This window comes from Dama dama, chromosome 32, assembly GCF_033118175.1.
Source record: "Dama dama isolate Ldn47 chromosome 32, ASM3311817v1, whole genome shotgun sequence".
In the NCBI taxonomy this organism is placed as follows: Eukaryota; Metazoa; Chordata; class Mammalia; order Artiodactyla; family Cervidae; genus Dama; species Dama dama.
This window is the reverse complement of record NC_083712.1, coordinates 36,426,610-36,442,697: the sequence shown is the minus strand read 5'-3', so window position 1 is coordinate 36,442,697 and position 16,088 is coordinate 36,426,610. Positions and strand designations below refer to the sequence as shown.

General features: G+C 42.0%; 1 non-coding gene across 1 annotated transcript; it reads left to right on the top strand.

Moving 5' to 3' along the window:
- The first annotated feature begins 1,809 nt into the window (after positions 1-1,809).
- Positions 1,810-1,882, top strand: TRNAC-GCA (transfer RNA cysteine (anticodon GCA)). The gene has a single exon. It is a non-coding gene; the product is annotated as a tRNA-Cys (tRNA).
- The last annotated feature ends 14,206 nt before the right edge of the window (positions 1,883-16,088 follow it).

Sequence of the window (16,088 nt, the reverse complement as noted above, 5' to 3'; positions counted from 1 at the left end):
CTTGAGGGAGATCTTTGAGGCAGCCTTATAATAGTTGCTTGAGAAACAATAGACACAGTAGCACAGAAGACAAGGATGCCAAATCCTGGTTGTTATGATTGCTTGTTTGTGGCTTCACTTTTGTTTTGAACCTGGGCTAGAAAACCCTTAAAGAGGTTTAAGGATGCTGATTAAATTAGAACACACAACTTTTTTCCCATTCGTTAAAAGTTAATATTCCTGCAAGTACTTAATGTTCAAAATTGTCTAGAGTTTTAGAACTCTAGAGAGAGACAGGGCACCAGTGGTGGGATTAAAAAGAAATTGCTTATATCTTATACTTGCTTAAGAAAACAAAGGAAATCAAATCAACAGAGTAATTTCTGCCTCTCAGAGAGGCAATTTAGCAGCTTGACTATATGGAAAATTGAAGGTTTAGGGGAAAATATTTCAGATTCAAACATTACAGGAAAGTTACCCAAGGTGGTCTTTAAAATAGCTTATACACTATTTTGCACAGCACCGCATAGTGTAAAATAGGAATTAAGTACAAAAAGCTGCAGTGTCTCTATAGGAGAAAGTAGGATAGAGAAACTGTACTTAACATGTGATGTGGAGAAAGAAATTATCTGGGAGAATTTAGAAAATAATTCTTCATGTATCCACTTTACTTCCTCTCTACCAGCTGAAATCACCTTTACACATTCGTGGGCCATAATAAATATTTGTTCAACACATGAATGTCTTACGCCACAATGAATCACAACCACCAGCCCTAATACAATGTAGGGAAAGGAAATAAAGCAATAGAAGAAAAAAACTGTGACTAGAAAGATATGGGGTCATGGTATCATCTGAACATAGTGGTTACAAGCAGAGACTGGAATTTGGACCCACCCAGGTTCAAATCCTTACTTTACCATCTCTCCTCTCTGTCACATGGCAAGTCATTAAACCCTCTTAACTTCAAATTTTTTCATCTACATAATGATGATAACAATGGCATATACTTCACTGAGCTGTTATGAAGGTTGTATGTTATAAGGCATGCTAACTAATTAGCATATTATTACCATATACTAAGAACAAGTACATATTAGCTATCATCATTATTATCTACAAAGCAATAGTCCAACTTCTTTATTTTTGCTTTTGTGTCAAGTGCTTTATATGTCATATGTAAAAAATATAATTGCCAAGACCAATGTCAAGAAGGATTTTTCCTATATTTTCTCCTAGGAGTTTTATAGTTTCAGGTTTTACATTTAAATCTTTAATCTATTTTGAGTTGAGTTTTTGTGAGCTGTATAAGACAGGAGTCTAGTTTCACTCTTTTCAATGTGAAAATCCAGCTTTCCTGACACCATTTATTGAAGACATTTTCTTTTCTCCATCAAGTATTCTTGGCTCCCTTGTCAAATATTTGTTGTTCAATTCGTAGGTCATGTCTGACTTCTCACGACCCCATGGACTGCAGCACACCAGGCTGCCCTGTCCTTCACTATCTCCCAGAGTTTGCTCAAACTCATGTCCATTGAGTCTGTGATGCCACCTAACCATCTCATCCTCTGCAGACCCCTTCTTTTGCCTTCAGTCTTTCCCAACATCAGGATCTTTTCCAAGGAGCCGGATCTTTGCTTCAGGTGGCCAAAGTATTGGAGTTTCAGCATCAGTCCTTCCAATGAATATTCAGGATTGGTTTCCTTTAGGATTTGACTGGTTTGATCTCTTTGCAAGCTAAGGGACTCTCAAGAGTCTTCTCCAGTGCTGCAATTTGAAGTGTCAATTCTTCAGCACTCAGCTTTATTTATGATGCAACTCTCAAAGATTTTCCTGGTGGCTCAGTTGGTAAAGAATCTGCCTGCAATGCAGGAGACCCAGGTTCAATCCCTGGGTCAGGAAGATCCCCTGGAGAAGGAAATGGCACTCCACTCCAGTATTCTTGCCTGAAGAATCCCATGGACAGAGGAGCCAGGTGAGATACTGTCCATTGGGTTGCAAAAAGTCGGGCCCGATTGAGTGACTAACATTTTCTCACATCCATACGTGACTACTGGAAAAACCATAGCTTTGACTATACCAATCTTTGTCAGCAAAGTGATGTCTCTGCTTTCTAATATGCTGTCTAGGTTTGTCATAGCTTTCCTTTCGAGGAGCAAGAATCTTTTAGTTTCATGGCTGCAGTCACTGTCTGCAGTGATTTTGGAGCCCACAAAAAGAAAATCTGTCACTGCTTCCACTTTTTCTCCTTCTGTTTGCCATGAAGTGATGGAACCAGATGCCATGATCTTAGTTTTCTGAATGTTGAGTTTTAAACCAGCTTTTTCTCTATCCTTTTCCACCCTCATCAAGAGGCTCTTTAGTTCCTCTTCCTTTACTGCCATTAGAGTGGTATCATATCTGAGTTGTTGATATTTCTTCTGGCAATTCTGATTCCAGCTTGGTTTCATCCAGCCCAGGATTTCTCATGATGTACTCTGCATGTAAGTTAAATAAGCAGGGTGACAGTATAACAGCCTTGTACTCCTTTCCCAATTTTGAACCAGGTCATTGTTCCATGTCCGGTTCTAACTGTTGCTTCTTGGCCTTCATACAGGTTTCTCAGGCAGAAGGTAAGGTGGTGTGGTATTCCTATCTCTTTAAGAATTTTCTAGTTTGTTGTGATTCACATTGTCAAATATTAGTTCACCATATATGCATGGGTTTATAGTTCACAATACTGTATTTATATTCGAAGTTTGCAAAGATTGTAGATCTTTTAAAATTTCTCATCACAAGAAAAAAAGTTGTAACTGTGAGAGGTGATAGATATTAACTAAACCTATTGTGATGATCTTTTTGTAATATATATTGGGTTGGCCAAAACATTCTTTCTGGTTTTTCCATAACATTGTATAGAAACCCAAACCAACTTTTTGACCAACCCAATACATTTAACAAGTTGTCATGTTGCACATCTTAAGCATATGCAGTGATGTCATATATCCATTATCTAACTGGAATAATGAAAAAACAAAACAAAACAAAACCACACCACTTTAAGGTTTAATCTGTCCTGCAGGGAAGGGATCACCTTAAATGTCATTATTTCAAAATCACTTAAACCTTGGAATATCTTTTGGAAAGGTGATTGAGAAAAATAAATAGTAAAAAAACAATTACTAAAAGTGTTTATATAGTCAATGTAAAAAATTGTGAAAGTAGAGGTGATTTGGGGGCCCCCTGCTGACTTAGAGTAAAACAACCCTGGGAAGAAGAATCAGCCTGAAGAGCAACTCTGGAGATAAATGGAAGGAGATGCAACAGTTCTCACAGAAGTGGCTCATTGCCCTGATGAAGAGGATCTCTTCAAGTGTTCATGATCACTGAGAGTGCACATCAGGAGATGTTAAGTGAAAAGAGAAAAGGGGAAATATCTTCCTTTGTCAGCTGATGCCTTGTTGGGGGGATAAAGTTGGAAGGATGGGTCCACAGTGCATGGTTTGGGTCCAGTCGCTTCCATCCACTGTTTCTGAATCAGCTCGTTCTCACTACAGTGAAATGTTACATTAAATTCCCATCAGCACAGACTCTCAACCAGCAGCCTGTGAATGCTACAGTCAGCTCAGTGGGAATAGAAATGCAAGACTGCACTCACCCTATCAGTCAAGATATTAAAAGTTACAGTATATTGATGGTGTCATAAGATAAGCAGTATGTAAGGCTATACTGTATGTAAGGATATTTCTATAAGATAGGTCCTATAGAAACCACATGCTGAGTGGATGCAAGAAAGCCACTCTTGCGGGTCCAGAGCCCACTACTAACCTAGCATGGTGTTTCCTTTGATGGGAAATTAGCCGTGTAAGTTTGCAAAAATGACCCAGACAGAATCACTCCCAGAGGGTGAACAACATTAAAAACACACAGAATTGGACATGTTGGGGCAGAGACCCATATATTTCTCTCTCAATACTTCTATCTACATGCAGAATGATATATGCTACAGGTTGAGTATTTATGCTGGCCTGAAATTCACATGTTCAAGTTCTAATCTCAATGTGACTGTACCTGGAGACAGGGCCAGTCAGGAGAAGAAGATCCCACACGCTCACATACATGGAAATGTGCAGTAAAATGCCACGTGAAGTAGAAATCATCACCATTGTCATTGGTGATGCTTATAAAGGCGTCCTTTGCTGTGGGCACAAGGGTAAGTGCCATTTGTAGATTAGCTCATTCAATCATTATTACAACTCTAGGGGATAGAAGGGGCTCCCCTCTTAGCTCAGTTGGTAAAGAATCTGCCTGCAATGCAGAACACCTGGGTTCAGTTCCTGGGCCAGGAAGATCCTCTGGAGAAGGAAATGGCAACTGACTCCAGTGTTCTTGCCTGGAGAATCCCATGGACAGAGGAACCTGGTGGGCCACAGTCCACAGAGTCACAAGAGATGGACTCGACTTAGCGACTAAACCACCACCACCGCCAGGAAACAGGAATATTATTATTCTCATTTGAAGATGAAAATGGAGGCTTAGAGGGATCAGGTCACTTGGGGGATAGATGGCAGGACACCCCTGACCAACAGGCAGAGTATGGAACTTAATCTCTTACTAGTCAACACAAGGCTTGGGCTTTTCTGGCGGCTCAGTGGTAAAGAAACTGCCTGCCAATGCAGGAGACGTGGGTTCGATCCTTGGGTCAGGAAGATCCTCTGGAGTAGAAAATGGTGACTAACTCCAATATTTTTGCCTGGGAAATCCCATAGAGAGAGGAGCCTGACAGGCTTCAGTCCATGGGGTTGCAAAAGAATTGGACACAAATGAGCAAATAAACAACAACATCCAAGGTCCAGCTATTATTTTCAGGCCTTTGGAACATTTGTCTTTAGACCCCTTTAGAACATATGTAATGTAAAATATATTACCTTGCATCATGCAGTTTTGTTTTTTTTTTATGGAATTGGGTTCATGTAGGCTAATAGCTTGAAGTGACAAGCTGAAAGATCTAATTTAGAACTTTCCAGCTGATTTTGTAATTCAGATCATTGTACCACTAGCCCAGTCTTTTATGCAGAATGATGAGGATGTCAGGAAAATGTGTGATGGTCAAACTGGAGACACCACCAAGTACAACCCAAAGACAGCAGTGTCAAAGCAACAGGACACGGGGTTTATCACACATCACGTACATTGTGGATCATGTTGGTCCCACTTGAAGACCTTTCATTGGACTTGGACTTGCTCATTGCTTTGGAGTAATCAGGCATGAACATTTTATTTTCTCCTAGCTAACCAGAATATCAACACCTGCTAAAAAATCAGGAAAGAAAAAAAACTGGCTCCATATTGGGCTGACCTTTGTCAAATTCTCAAGAGGTTGGAAACCTGCCTCTTTCTGCTACTAACCTGCTTCCTTCTGCGCAGAAATAGCGCAGCCTTAAACCTATAAGGACATTGAAAATAGTTTTATATTTCTTACAAACCACTGATCCAGAGACACTGTCTACCCTTGGTCACTAAGAAGCTGACTTATTCAAGGCTCATGTGATGTATGATGTGTGTGCCTGCTCCGTTGCTCAGTCGTGTCCTACTCTGCAACTCTATGGACTATAGCCTGCCAGGCTCCTCTGTCCATGGGATTCTCCAGGCAAGAATACTGCAGTGGGTTGCCATTTCCTCCTCCAGGGATTGAGGAGGATCTTCTTGACCCAGGGACTGAACCCAGGTCTCCTGCATTGGCAGGTGGATTCTTTAACACTGAACCACTTGGGAAGCCAGACTTGTGTGACAGAAGGGTCTTTTTATACCCAGAGAGCAGGGAGGGACCAGTTATGGTTCTCTTAGGCAGAAATTCCTCCCAAAGTTTGCAGAGACCTTTTTGATAGGAGGGGGTGCATCCATTGTCCAGACAAGAGGAAAAAGAAGGATGTCACTGCATCAGGATTCTACGAAGGTATCATAAGGAAGATTGTGGCTGGAAAAGTAGAACTAAGCATAAGCAAAATGACTTCAAGTGGAGGTATCAGCTCTTCTTTCTATTAGCAACACATGCACAGAGAGCCGGGCCATGCTCTTCGCCATCAGGGGACGCTCTCCATGTTCACCCCTCAGGCACGGGAACCTCCCGTTAGCTACAAAGTGCATTTCCTCCCATTTTCTGCAGCACAAAGTAATATCAGATTTTGTGTCAGTGGTGCTAATGGTGACAGATGTCCCTAAAGGGGTCCTGTTTGTGGGTGAGGAAGGGTTATTACTGTCATTATTTCTTCCTCGTCAAGTGCTTGCTACAAACTAGGTGCCATATGGGATGGCGAGCTCCTCCCCGTCCTGCCGGGCCCAGCACGATTGTGCGCGGACGATGCTGAACGGAGATACTCCCTGGGGTGGCTCAAGCCAGCGAAAGGCTTTGACGCACTTTGGGCTGACAGCGTGATTTGCAGCCATTCTCCGTGATGCCTCAGAGCCACTTCAAATCTTTGTCAGATGCCAACCCGGTGGGGACAAGCTGACTTTGGTCTCTTTATTTGTTCCTTTGGGAAGCTCAACATTCAACCCCCATGGACTATTTCCTGAGAGTTCAAATCTGCGCTGGCATGAGGGGAAGGGCAAGAGATAAGGAGCAGGCATCTTCTGGTTCCTTGAATTAAAAGGAGCTTCTGACTGTACAATGCTGCAGACTTAGAAACACTGGGCATAAGACAACACTAAGTGACATTGATCAGATACCTGTGTTACAGGCATTTGTGGAGGCACATTACGGATGTCATCTCATTTAATCCACAATCGTGTGTTCCAATAGAAGGGATGACTGTTGCCTTCATAAGACCTGGGAGGTTAAGGATGGGGTCCAAGTAACCTGGTAGCTCAGCTGGTAAGGAATCAGCCTGCAATGCAGGAGACCCCAGTTCGATTCCTGGGTCAGGAAGATCTGCTGGAGAAGGGATAAGCTATTCACTCCAGTATTCTTGGGCTTCCCTGGTGGCTTAGCTGGTAAAGAATCCACCTGCAATGTAGGACACCTGGGTTCAATCCTTGGGTTGGGAAGATCCCCTGGAGAAGGGAAAGGTTACCCACTCTCATATTCTGGCCTGGAGAATTCCATGGACTGTATAGTCGATGGGGTCACAGAGAGTTGGACACGACTGAGCGACTTTCACTTTCACTTTCACCCTACCTGTGGTCACACAGATGGTAAGCTGCAGAGGCAAGCTATGAATCCAAGCCTTCTGGCTGTTTCCAGAGTCTACTGGATAATTTGTAGTTTCTGTAGGCTTTGAACATTTTGGACAAGATATTTCTGTTGCTGAATTCATAGGACCTCAATTTCATAAATAGTCTTCAATTAAAGTAATAAATGCTCATCATGCTCTCTGCAGTCCATTTCTTGTTGTGATGTAAGAAAATTCAGGGACCCTCCTGTTGAAATACTGGATCTGACCTCATTACATAGTCATGGCTCACACTTTTTTAAAAAAAGCAATTCTATTTCTCCAGACATCACAATCTGTATCTGAGAGGCTGTCTGAAAGAGCCTTATTATGGCAGCTTGTTGCTGACAAGTAATACACTATTGCCATCTATTGTAATGGAGAGTAAGTTGATTTACTGCAAAGGATAGTGAGTTAATAGGAAACATTCAGTATGCAGCTGGGAACTGCAGTTCATTGCTTCTGTCCACAAGAATTTCTCGATAGCTTGGGGCGACCCGGGTGCCTGCTCTCACGGATAGTATTTGACCTGAAGAAACTCAAATCTCACTCACTCCAGGGTCATGAATCCTATTCACTGATGAAGAGGCTATGGGAGATAAAGCAATTCTTCGACTCTCTTTCTTTAAACTCAAAGAGAAACATTAGTAGCATCTTTTGCCAAAGCAGCCTTTTGCAGAAGATTTCATTCCAATAGCAGCATTGGAGTAAGTGAGGCTGGGATTAAGCTCCTAGGGGCTTCCCAGCTTGACAGTGAAAGAAATGACCACTTGTCCTTCCCCATCAGCACCATTTCTTATTCCCCAAAGAGATGCAAATAGCCCTTCACTGATTTCGGAGGGCTGTCTGCTGTATCTCATTGTCATCCTTCCTTCTAAGCTGATCAGAAAGCCTTAGGGGGCCATGATACCCACTTCATTTCCTGCTGGTCTTAAATAAATCTGTGATCTGCCGGTGGGTCGGCGCTGGGATCATTCACAGCTAACATCCCGGGGTTCCTCATTTCCGATCTGCCATGGAGCTGGCCAGAGAATGCTGCCCATCTCTGGAAAGCGCAGCAAGGCAGTCGGCATCATTAGCCATTCAGCCTGTGGCTGTTGAAAATTTGGCACATGCAAGCAAGTCTCAAATAGTGTCAGTTCTTTTAGGAAATTAACTTGAATCCCTTTCTATTTGTCTGACCCCTTTGGCTTGCTGTCTCTTGCCCTCTGCCAGGAGAACATGACACTTTACTTTGGTATCACTCTGTTCTGTCTGCTTTCCCAGACTTGGTGCGTGTCTGGGTATCATCAGAAACTCCCACGTTGGTTACATCAGTTTCTACTTCTTTCTTCTTGGTTCTTCCCATGACTCCTAAGGGAAGCAGGATAGACTCCATGAATTGTTGGCTGGTCGTGGTTTAGTCACTAAGTTGTGTCCAACTCTTGTGACCCTGTGGACTGTAGCCCACCAGGCTCCTCTGTCCAGGGGATTCTCCAGGCAAGAATACTGGAGCGGGTTGCCATTTCCTTCTCCAGGGGATTTTCTCTACCCAGGGATCAAACCCAGGTCTCCTGCATTGCAAGGGGATTCTTTACTGACTGAGCCACTAGGGAAACCCCCAGTGAATTGTTAGAACTTCCCAATTGTGTTTTCCACAGCAATTTTGAAATTTAAAGGTTAAAAGAATGCATTTATGCTTCTGTGAGGCAACATGGAATAACTTGCTTAGAATTCCTGTGCAAGAGATCCTCTCTAAACCACACAGAGAACAGTGCATGTGCTTGGGACACATGGCTCTCTGGTTTGCCTCACTGAGCTCCTGCTCATTCATTCTTTAGTTCAACAAATCCTACTGATCTCAAACTACAAGCCAGGCATGGAGGTGTGCACTGGGGTGCAAAGATGAGTGAGAAATGGTATTTATTCTTAATGGATTTATGGAGACAGAAATGATACACAGATGCCTCCAGTGGACTATTTCAGGAACATGCAGAAGTGTGCATGGCCTGGAAGGGGGCTTTGGAAAATTTCCTGGAGGAGAAGATATCTGAGCTAGAACTTGAAGCTAGGCAGGAGTAAGAGGAGTAAAGAATGACAGAGCAAAGAACTCAACCAAATTCCAGAGACCAACTTTGGTGTAAAGCCAACACAAGAGTTTGGTATCACTTGAGTGTAAAGTGTTTAGCAGGCAGACCTTCAAAAGATAATTGTCACATAAAAATATGATGTGTACAAGCACCACCTCAGATGCCTAGAAGAATCTGGTGGTCTTGCCCACATCCCTACCTCTAGTAACTTAGAGTCCAGAAGTGTGATAGTATCATTGGATTCTTCTTTTTACCAAACCAAAAAACTATGGATGGTGGCACAGACATATTAAAATATCTGAAAGCCCCCTGGACAACAAGCAGATCAAATCAGTCAATCCTAAAGGAAATCAACCCTGGATATTCATTGGAAGTACTGATGCTGAAGCTCCAATACTTTGGCCACTTGATGAGAAGATCTGACTCATTTGAAAAGACCCTGATGTTGGGAAAGATTGAGGGCAGGAGGAGAAGGGGGTGACAGAGGATGAGATAGTTGGAAAGCATCATTGAGTCAATGGACATGAGTTTGAGCAAATTCTGGGAGATGGTGAAGGACAGGGAAGGCTGGTGTGCTGTAGTCCATGCGATCACAAAGAGTCAGACACGACTTAACGACTGAACAACAACAAGCCTAGGATTAGAAAGCATCATGAGAAAAGAAAATGATTGGGACAACTTGTGTGTAGCCTTTATCCAGGCCACCTTAATTCCCTCAGATGTAGCCAATGATATTAGCTCTTGCAAACTCATCAAAGATTCCACTGCCTAATTTGACAAGGATCCACTTTCTGTGATTTGGGTGATATAATCAGCATGATGCTGAGGTGGAAGCTCCAATACTTTGGCCACCTGATGCGAGGAGCTGATTCTTTAGACCCTGATGCTGGGAAAGACTGAAGGCAGGAGAAGAAGAGGCTGACAGAGGACAAGATGGTCGGATGGCTTCTGTCCATGAGGCCATGGACATGGACATGATGTTGATGGACATGAGTTGGAGCAAGCTCCTGAAGATGGTAAAAGACAGGGAAGCCTGCCGTGCTGCAGTCCATGGGATCGCAAAGAGTCAGACATGACTGAGCAACAGAAAAACAACAAATCAGCATGAAGATGAATCTGCTGCATGTCCCATATGGGTATGTGCCATTTCTCTCCCCATCTTTGGAATCCGTCCTTGCTAGAATAGTCCCTCAATGTGGCTCTTGCTCCAGATGGGGGTATAGTAGGAAATAAGAATCAACTAGACATGAAGTTCTAAACCTGGTGGTAACATCCAGTGGGCATAAGGCAAAGTCTGAGGTGCATTTTAGGATTTTACAAGGCTATCTCTCTCTGTCTGCAACCAGCAGAGAAAATACTCCATCAATTCAGCAACTGCCTCTTCTAACGGAATTGCCCTTTGTTCCTGCTTTAATCAGTGAATTGGACTCTCTTTTAGGCTTAAATAACAATGCTCATATCATCTAGGTATAGTCTAATACAGCAAAAAGGAAATCAGCAAAAAATATCAAGATAACCAAGAGTTATTATCCAAGCTACTTAAAGAAAACTATATCTGCTCAGCCTTTAGCAGATCTGGAATTTTAATATCTGTGTGAGGGGGAAAGATACAGAATTTGAAGTAGGCAAAAATGTCTGATAAGAAGAAAATGTATACCTTGTAGAATTATATTCAGTTTGTGAACAAAATTTTGCAGCACTTAGACCATTTACTCCCTTGTAAGAAAGCTCAGAAATCCTAGTTCATAGGGAATTTCGCCTGTGCTGAAGTCCTAGAGAACTTACGTATTCATGACATCCCATTTATTGAACTGTTTTTTATCTCTTGTATTGCCATTTAACTTGTCCTAGGTTCATAAGAGGTGGCTCAGCAGAGGAGAAAGAAGATGGGTTTTAAAGAGAGAACAAACTTGGATTTGATTTGGATAAAACAGCCTGAATTGCCCATTTTCCAGCTGTGTGCAGGGGTGCAATTAGATAACAATTCTGAGTCTCCGTTCCTTCATCTTTAATATAGGAATAGTGATACTTTCCTGGATTCTTAGGGTTTCCTGGGTGACTCAGATGGTAAAGAACCTGTCTGCAATGTAGGCGTCCCAGGTTCGATCTCTGGGTCTGGGTTGTTATGAGAATAGAATAAAATATACCCATGATATCTGGCATGGGAATTGGTGTTCATTAAACTATGACTATTATTTCATTTTACCCATGGAAAATGATTTTAAGCTCTCAGTCCACTTGCCTTGGGGAAGCCAGCGCCCATGTGAGAAGTTTGGCTACACCAAGAGTTCGGCCATGCAGCAGAGGAGGCAAGGTGGAAGGCCATGTGCAGAAAGCATGAGGCTGAGGGCAACCACCCGGCCATCCCCCAGCCACGTCAGCAGACCCAGCTCAGGCACCACCCGGGGAGGGAAGGAGCCTCTGGAGGACTCCAGCCTCATGGCCATGTGATTCCTGCTGCAGCTGCTGCTGCTAAAGCACTTCAGTCGTGTCCGACTCTGTGTGACCCCGTAGACGGCAGCCCACCAGGTTCCCCCGCCCCTGGGATTCTCCAGGCAAGAACACTGGAGTGGGTTGCTATGTGCTTCTCCAATGCATGAAAGTGAAAAGGGAAGGTGAAGTCGCTCAGTCCTGTCCGACTCTTAGCGACCCCATGGACTGCAGCCCACCAGACTTCTCCATCCATGGGATTTTCCAGGCAAGAGTACTGCAGTGGGGTGCCTTTGCCTTCTCCAGACTCCAACAGCATGGGAGGCCAAAAGCAGACCCATCCAATGAGGCCCAGTCAACTCTCACAGCCAAGAGGGATAATAAAAATGTTTGTTTTAAGCTACGAAAAATAGGATTGTGATTTCCTTTAAGTAAGCATTATTTATTACATGCTTTGTATTTCCCAAGATCTAGCCCCCTAACTGATGCAAAAATCACTATTTACAGGAGGACTATTAGTTTCCTTTTTATTTTTATTAAACGAAAATACCAATATACCATATCAATGGATCTCTGTAACAATACACAGATTTCAAAATGCATGATTTTCTCTCCATGAATTTTCACCAAGGGTTTTCTCTTTTTCAAATGTGTATAAAGGCATAATCACATACATTTTAAAGTAGTAATTATCTATTGAGACTATATGGTATGTTAATAGTATGACCAATTCATCTATAAAATGTAAGAATAAAAAAAATCAGAACAAAATCTCACAGTAAAAACATGTATAGGTCTTGGTGAAGATTTTTTGGATCTGACTCCAAAAGCAAAAATAAACAAATGGGGCTACATCAAAGGAAATCAACAGCAAAATGACAAGGCAACGTAGGGAATGGCAGAAAATATTTGCAAATCATACAGATGATAAGGGGTTATTATCCAAACTATATAAAGAACTCATAACAACTCAATAGCAAAAAAAAAAAAAAAAAAAAATCAGTCTGATTAAAAAAATGGAGAAAGGATCTGAATAAACATTTTTGCAAAGAGGACATTCAAATAGCCAACAGGTACATAAAAAACAATGCTCAACATAACTAATAATCAGGGAAATCAAAATCACAATGCGTTACCACCCCACGCCTGTTGGAACAACTATCATCAAAAAGACAAGAAATCACAAGTGTTGGTGAGGATATGGAGAGAAGGGAACCCTTGTGCACGGTTGGTGGGAATGTAAATTGATGCAGCCACTATGAAAAAGAGCATGGAGGTACCTCAAAATTTAAAGCTTGAACTACCATATAATCTAGCAATTCCACTACTGGGTACTTATCTGAAGAAAGCAATAACACTAATCTGAAAGGATACACACTCCCCAATGTTCACTGCAGCATTATTTACAATAGCCAGGATAAGGAAACAGCCTAAGTGTCCATTGATAGATGAATGGATAAACAAGATGTGAAATACGTACAGACAATGGAATACAATTAAGCCACAAAAATAATGAAATCTTGCCTTTTGCAGCAACATGGATAGACCTTGAGGGCATTATGTATGCTGAGCAAACTAAATCAGACAGAGAGAGACAAACACTGTGTGATCTCACTTATACATAAATGGGATCTAAAAACAAAACATCAAATAAAACCGAGCTCATAGATACAGAGAACAGACTGGTGGTTGCCAGGAATAGAGGGAGGGCAAGTGAAATGAGTGAAAGGGGTCAAAAAGAACAGAATTCAGTTATAAAATAAATAAGTCCTGGGAATATAATGTACACTGTTAGCTACAGATAATAACATAGAAGTCCTCTTTTATCTGTGGGGGATGAGTTTCAAGACCCCAGTGGTTGCCTGAACCCTACATATGTTTTTTTCCCATACATACATACTTATGATAAAGTTTAATTTATAATTAGGCACAGAGATTAACAACAATAACTAATAACAATATAGAATAATTATAACAATATACTGTAATAAAAGTTATGTGAATATTGTCTTTCTCTCAAAATATCTTATTGTATATATTTAATGTCTTTCCAAGAGAAATACCAGCAATCTCAGATAGGCAGATGATACCACACTAATGGTAGAAAGTGAAGAAGAACTAAAGAGCCTATTGATGAGGGTGAAAGAGGAGAGTGAAAAGAGAAGGGTGAAAGCAGGCTTGAAATTCAGTCTTATAAAAACTAAGATCATGGCATTTGGTCCCATCACTTCATGGCAAATAGAAGGGGAAAAAGTGGAAGCAGTGACAGATCTTTTCTTAGGCTCCAAAATCACTGCAGACAGTGACTGCAGCCATGAAATTAAAAGACGCTTGATCCTTGGAAGAAAAGCTATGACAAACCTAGACAGCATATTAAAAAGCAAAGACATCACTTAGCCAACAAAGGTTCACATAGTCAAAGCTATGGTTTTACCAGTAGGCATGTATAGATGTGAGAGTTGGACCATAAAGAAGACTGAGCACCAAAGAACTGATGCTTTCGAACTGTGATGCTGGATAAGACACTTACGAGTCCCTTGGACAACAAAAGAGATCAAACCAGTCAATCCTAAAGAAAATCAACCCTGAATATTCACTGGAAGGACTGATGCTGAAGCTGTAACCCCTGGACTTTGGCCATCTGATGTGAAGAGCTGATTCATTGGAAAACACCTTAATGCTGGGAAAGACTGAAGGCAAAGGAGAAGAGGGTGGCACAGGATGAGATGGTTAGGTGGCATCACCAACTCAATGGACAGGAATTTGAGCAAAATCCAGGAGATAATGGAGGACAGAGGAGCCTGGTGTGCTGTAGCCCATGGGGTCACAAAGAGTCAGACATGCCTGAGCAACTGAACTACAATGACAACAACTATCTTTACTAAGAATTTATGAGGTTCTGTAGCTGTATCTTTTGCAGTTTGAGGTGCAACCGCAAAGCTGGACTTCCACCATTTTACTTTGAGGAAGCACTTTTTGCCTTCTTTTTGGCATAGGCAAATTGCCAGCCTCATCTCTCATGCACTTTGTAGCTATTAGTAGGTAAATTATGGGCACTTGAACATAAGCACTGTGACACCTCGACAGTAAATCTGATGACCAGAGGACCACCAAGTGACTAATTGGATGGCATGAGATTTTATCAGGGCTGTGAGCAATTTAAAACTTTAGAATCATTTCTTTCTAGAAATTTCTGTTTATTATTTTTGGACTGCTGTTGACTGTGGGAGAGAAACAGTGGAAAAGAAAACCATGGCTCATAAAAGGGACATCTGTGTAGTGTTTATATTTGAAAGTTGTTAAGAGAGTAGAACGTGTATGCAGGTCAGGAAGCAACAGTTAGAACTGGACATGGAACAACAGACTGGTTCCAAATAGGAAAAGGAGTACATCAAGGCTGTATATTGTCACCCTGCTTATTTAACTTATATGCAGAGTACATCATGAGAAACACTGGGCTGGAAGACGCACAAGCTGGAATCAAGATGCTGGGAGAAATATCAATAACTGCAGATATGCAGACGACACCACCCTTATGGCAGAAAGTGAAGAGGAACTAAAAAGCCTCTTGATGAAAGTGAAAGAGGAGAGTGAAAAAAGTTGGCTTAAAGCTCAACATTCAAAAAACTAAGATCATGGCATCTGGTCCCATCACTTAGTGGGAAATAGATGGGGAAACAGTGGAAGCAGTGTCAGACTTTATTTCTTTGGGCTCCAAAATCACTGCAGATGGTGATTGCAGCCATGAAATTAAAGGACGCTTACTCCTTGGAAGGAAAGTTATGACCAACCTAGATAGCATATTTAAAAGCAGATACATTACTTTGCCAACAAAGGTCCGTCTAGTCAAGGCTATGGTTTTTCCAGTGGCCATGTATGGATGTGAGAGTTGGACTGTGAAGAAAGCTGAGCACCGAAAAATTGATGCTTTTGTACTGTGGTGTTGGAGAAGACTCTGGAGAGTCCCTTGGACTGCAAGGAGATCCAACCAGTCCATCCTAAAGGAGATAAGTCCTGGGTGTTCATTGGAAGGACTGATGCTGAAGCTGAAACTCCAATACTTTGGCCACCTCATGCGAAGAGTTGACTCATTAGAAAAGACCCTGATGCTGGGAAGGATTGGGGGCAGGAGGAGAAGGGGACGACAGAGGATGAGATGGCTGGATGGCATCACCGACTGGATGGGCATGAGTTTGAGTAAACTCCGGGAGTTGGTGATGGGCAGAGAGGCCTGGCGTGCTGCGATTCATGGGGTCACAAAGAGTCGGACAGAACTGAGCGACTGAACTGAACTGAGCTGAAGAGAGTAGGTCTTAAAAGTTGTCATCATAATAAAAACTTTGTAACAAAGTATGGTAATGGCTGTTAAGTTTTTGTGATGATCACTTCACAATACATACAAATGTTGAAACACTATGTT